Raw genomic sequence first — 6,000 nt, 5'->3', positions numbered from 1 at the left:
TTCTAACATTTATTACACTTTATCAATGAATAAATATTTATATTTCCCTTTCTTGCAAACTATGTAATTGTCAACCGAAAACTTCGGTAGTTACACATCCTCTATTCTTCGAAAACTTCGAAGTTAATTCATTAAAAGTTATTAAAAAGTTATTAAAAGCGTATGCCGAACCACCGATCCAGTACTTCCCTGTAAAAGTTGGCCCAGAAGATCGATGGCGATGAAACACGAAAATCAAATCAGGAGGGAAAGTAAACATATGTTTTACATTCCCAGCGACAGAGAGAATCTGATTAGAAAACGGGAATGGTTCCTAGTCCTGCCACCCAGCGGCAGGCCGGTAGATCACCTGACCTACCTGTAGCGTGTGCCGCGAAATTCGAATTTCTGTCGGGGACGACGGAGTCGATAGCTATGTATATATCTGACAGGTCAGTTGAATGTATGAAATTTTGTTGTAATCTAACCAGAAACTTATTTTTATTAATATACTGTGCTAAACTATAAATGATTTTTATCATCAAGTATGCGTTTTTTAAAAGCATCGTTAACTCGGAGCATCGGAAGCGTCAGCGTCGTAATCTCGGAACAAGCGTCGTAACCCAGGACAGATTTTTCCATTGAATATTTAAGAAAAAGCGTCGTAACCTCGGAACGTCGTAAGCCGGAACCGTCGTAACCTGGGGACCGCCTGTATGTATTTATCGTAAGGAGTTATTCTCTCTCTCTCTCTCTGTTATTGGCTGTTTATATATTTCTAATGGTAAAATGTTTAAGATGACTTTGAAATAATATTAATAATACCAATTCAATGGTATATTTGATGTAGGATGATACTTTAAGTATACATTTTGTATTTGAACTTTCAAGATAGGCAGATATAGGTATTTTTATAAGGGAGTTCTAACTATTCGCGGGTTTGAGCTATTCGTGGGGGTGCCTGGTACGCATCCCCCACGAATACAGGGGAACACTGTAATGAGAAATATTACAAGTTTTCAAATAACTTCTAAAATTAAACCTTCAGCAACCCCTTTGAGTTTAGAAATAAATACTCAATGGTTTCACCACACTATTAATGATGACGATGACGACAATTCAAGAAAGGGAAAACATTAAACTCACCAATACTGTACCATCCATCTGTAAGAGTTAGGAAAGGAACACCAGATGACTTTAGTGGAGAAACGCTTGGGTGACTAGCACTCTTATTTTTTATTTGATCACTCTGAAATAAGTAAAGATATATTTATCAGAGAAATTAAAAGCAAAAAACTACAATCAAGCATTCTATCACATACTTTCTAACTCAAGGACAACAGTATGGATGGCCAAACAAAAATAAAATGCAAAATACAAAGCTGGGATGAAAAAGGTAACTAAAAATATTTAAACAAATAAGGTGAAGACAAACATTAATTAAAATAAAATGAACCGGTAGATATCCAAGTACAAGATTTCCTTAATGAATTGGGCATTTCCTTCAGGATAACTCTGAAGTAATAAGAACAAAACAATAGTGACAAGTGAAAATGATTTGCACTACCAACTAACACAAGTTCATATATAGAGGTGGCCGACTGATCTGAAGAAAAATTGGTAGGTAAGTGCATGTTGAAAGACAATTAAATCAACTAAGTCAATAAAGACCACAATACCAGAAATATCAAAGAAGAGCAAACTGACATTAAGTTACCAAATGGAGGATGATATGAGGTATAAACCTTAGGAGGTATGAAAAGGTGAGGAAATGTATGCTGCAACAAATGTTATTTTAATGACTCAAAAATACATTTCGAATGAACAGAGGTTTAACTTTCCACTTTGCCCTTGTAAAGCAGTAAATAGAAATGAATTGACAATAAAATGAATGCCATAAGCAAGAAATTGGGCAATGAATGTTTTGAAGAAGACTACAGTAGTGCCTCAGGTTACGAAATTAATCCGTTCCGAAGCGGCCTTCGTAACCTGACTTATTCGTATCTAGAACTAAGTTTTACATGTAAATTGCCTAATTCGTTCTAAGCCCTACAAAAACACCACAGTAAATTTCATAATAAAGCTAAATTGACCAATAAACAATGAAATACAACAATTTGGACCATTCAATACTTAACCTAACCATGACTGTGCCTGTAAATAAAGTTCATTAGTGTACAGGGTACAAGAAATACTGTACGTATATGTACGTACGTATGTAGTAAAATGTGGAACCTTACCTTTCGAGTGAGGTGATGTCCGAAAGTGGCGACAGAGGAGGAGGTCAAATGGCAGAAAACATGAACACTAAACTTTACGAAACACATTAACAAATGGCAGAAAACATTAAACACTTCTTGATTATCTCCATCTTCGTCTACATAGAAAACATCCTCTTCTTTCCGTGAACTTCAGCAACATTCTTGGGACCCATGGCTAATAACGTAAGTAATTAGGTTCACACACAACATGGTAAAGTAACTTACAGTACAACGAAAGCGAAATCACTAACACGAATTTACGTTAACAAACAAAATATATGTGAACGAGCAAATTCAATGTGTTTACGATAGCGCTGCTGCAAAAAATGGTCAAGGAATGCCTTTACATAGAGGCATGATGGGACAGATGCTGACCAATAGGAGAGCAGGATGTTACGGCGGTGACTAGCATCAGGAACCAATGGGAATGCGGGAGGATGGTGGCGAGTCTACCGAGTTGGTGGTGTGCGAGTTTTAAAATTATTCTCGGCGGCCCGGACAATTCTCGGACTTTACCCTTTCGCAACCTGAATTATTTTCGTACACAGAAGCAAAAAATCTTCGTCTTTGGATTTTTCGTACGTAGGGACTTTCGTATGTAGGGGTATGACTGTATTTCTATTCTTCTGCCATACAGCTTAACCTTATAATGCTACAATTATTTTCACTGTCAACTTACTCCTCTTGAATGTTCATTCTCAACTTACTTCTCTTGTATAGTCATTCTCAACTTACTCCTTTTGCAAACCCTATTAAACTTTATTACAAGTTTTTGCAGTATTGTTTGCAAACATCAACCATTCCACACACTATCTGCCACCAATTTGTTATTCTGCAACGCTTCGCCTATGAAACTAATTCTGAAAGATACAGTCCTACCAAGTTGCATCATAAAATTTTGTCATTTTATATTCTTACCCTAATATCAGCAATGCAAAGAACCATTGTCTTCTGAGGAATGTCGTCACCTTCCATTATTTTCCTTATAATTGGCCGCTCAGCTCTATCAATTTCTCGATCATATCGGTACTTCAGTCTGGCTACAAGGTTTTCAAGAGTCAGAAATTTTCTGCAATGCAAAAACAAAAAAATTGCTCATATTCACTTATACTAGTTAAAATGCAATCATTTAAAAAACATTTAAAAACACAGAAGCCATCATCTGTCTGTTAAATTATTGATGAATATTCATGCGCATTCAAGTAATGTAACCACTTTTCAAAAACATTACCACAAGTTTCCAACTGAACATGTGAAAACTTACACTTCTTATTCACTAACAGTAATCTAAGGAATGCGAGTTGAATTTAATTGTAAAGTTGCTTACAAATCTTAGGTATACTGTACTTGAACATACATATTCTCTTCTCATGTCCTAAAGCCAACATTAAGTTGGCCTACTCTACAAATTATCAGACTATTTATTTCCAAAGTGACTGAAAATTCTGATTTTGAGACAGATTCTAAGTTGAATACTGTAATGCAGGATTAAGAAAATAAAATGGCTAAAAACCTTACTTTTTGGTCAAGCATCTTTCCATTGCTGCCAGCTTCCACACTATCCATTTATAATGGTTAGATACCCAACCTGATGGCACTAATCTTGGACTTACACCAGGCATTGTTAAAAAACCCCTTTCAGTTTCAGCTGATCCAATGCAATTATCAGATCCAGGGATAATGTGACAACCTTCACCACAATCAATACTTGCAATCCTAAGAAAATGAAAGATTGTAATTCTGTTGCAATCCTAAGGAAATGAAAGATTGTAATTCTATAAGGGTAATGGTACCTCAGTTATAAGTAAAAAAGTTATAATACATTAATCCCCTAAATATTAAATTAAGACCTATTCACTTAGCCTGATTTTGCTCTATAAACTGTCAACTTTTTGTAACTGATAATAAATTTTCAACATGGCAGACTGAGGAACTTATAAATTTCAATGCAGTCTTGTACCATCCTTTAACATTATTTCAACAATAGGAACAGTAAGTGTGATTGCTTGATTAAATGTTCTAATATCTAAAACTTATTTCTGTACTTTCATGGAGCCTTATTATATACTGTATATGTATATATAATTATTTACTGATTCTATAACTACACTTAGTATAAAAAAAACCTTACTGTATTAATGGAGCATGTATATGATATCCTGATTATTACTAAAAATATAGTGGTGACTATGACAGTTTAAGTTAACAGTGGGTGATTAAGAACTGCACAATTAACTGTATATATCTATTTATATATACTAAGTTAAAATAGGTTGGCAATTACGAAATAACTACAGAGTTGTAAGCAGTACTGTAGCTTGTTTTATTCCTTTAGGGAATTGAAAGTGAATATAACGATGGATAGTATAAGAAATGTATATTTAGAAATGCACCCCTTGTCCAGTCACAAAATCTATTTTAGTCATTACCTATTTTCCTACTGTGGCTTCTAATATGCAAACCCTGCAAAAATGTATATGTAAAACAACAAAAGAGAAACATTTTGTGGAATATATTCAGCTACTAAGAATAAACCTAATTACGATACAATACAACTGAAACTAAGATTATACCTTTTATCCAGCAAAGAGAAGCGGTAGACTGAAGCATTACTTGCTGTAATTCCTAAAGCTTCGACACAGCTATTTTTTAATACCTAGAAGATAATATGGAGCTACATTACAAGATAAAAACAAGCATTACTTGTGCAAAATGAAAAATGTACCCTTCCATATACAAAATACGTAAACCCTTTGGTATCACAAAGTGGGGTTAATTTGTCTTCAAAGTTGAAGAATGTGGAAAAGCGTATGGCTACCAATCTCGTAACCTTTTTCAAGTAGTATTATCTTTTAGTTTCATGTATAGTTCAATGATGAAATGAACTTCATTATCCCCCTGCATAGTGTTTATCTTGAAAGACTGACACAGAATCATCATAGAAAGTCTTTCACAGTCTCGCTTTTGACAGTGAAAAGAATGACCAACCCTTAAAATTAAACTTACAGTTTTGGTGTATTACATCTTGCAAATATTAAAATGCTAATGATAAACATTGAATTTTTTTTTTTTAATTTATCATCCACAAAAAATTGTTGGAGTTAGAAACATTTAAAAAAAATTTCTCCATACACTGACTGAAGTAATTGAACCATCTGGCTCCACTGGGCATTGCAAAAACATTGCTTGGGATGAGCAAAAGATATCCAATGACTGAGGTATGCAGACAAAAAATACTCTAGCACCCCATGGAACTGTTGCACATTGAATTGTCTCTGTGGAATTTCTGCGTCAAGGTGGAAAGCATACAACAGTAATTAAGTAGTTGGAAAAAGCAGAAAAGGGAGAGGAAGGGGAGCAAAATCAATCCACACAGCAATCATGTAGTGGGTTGGAAAAGTCACTCACCTAACCTGTAGGCCAACTGATGGGATGCTTTGCCCACTTGAGTCACAGAAATCACAAGTCTAAACTGTTTTGCAAAGAACTTGTTACCTTTTTTTCTTTACCTAGTTTGCAAATCATCTACTATTGTTCTTCCATTATCCATACACATTCAATTTCTCATCTTTCTTAATGCCATTTACTGTCATTACCTTACTCTTTCTACAATTCAATTTCACCTTTCTTCTCTTGCAAACTCTTTTAACCTTTCCTACAGTCCTCTGCAGTTCATCTCCATTACCATGAACCAACAATGTATTATCAGCAAACATCAGCCACTCTGCACTTTATTACAAACCCTGTTCTTATTCCACAA

This window comes from Macrobrachium nipponense, chromosome 41 (genome assembly GCF_015104395.2).
Source record: "Macrobrachium nipponense isolate FS-2020 chromosome 41, ASM1510439v2, whole genome shotgun sequence".
In the NCBI taxonomy this organism is placed as follows: domain Eukaryota; kingdom Metazoa; phylum Arthropoda; class Malacostraca; order Decapoda; family Palaemonidae; genus Macrobrachium; species Macrobrachium nipponense.
The sequence above is the reverse complement of the archived record's forward strand: the minus strand, read 5'-3'. Positions refer to the sequence as shown.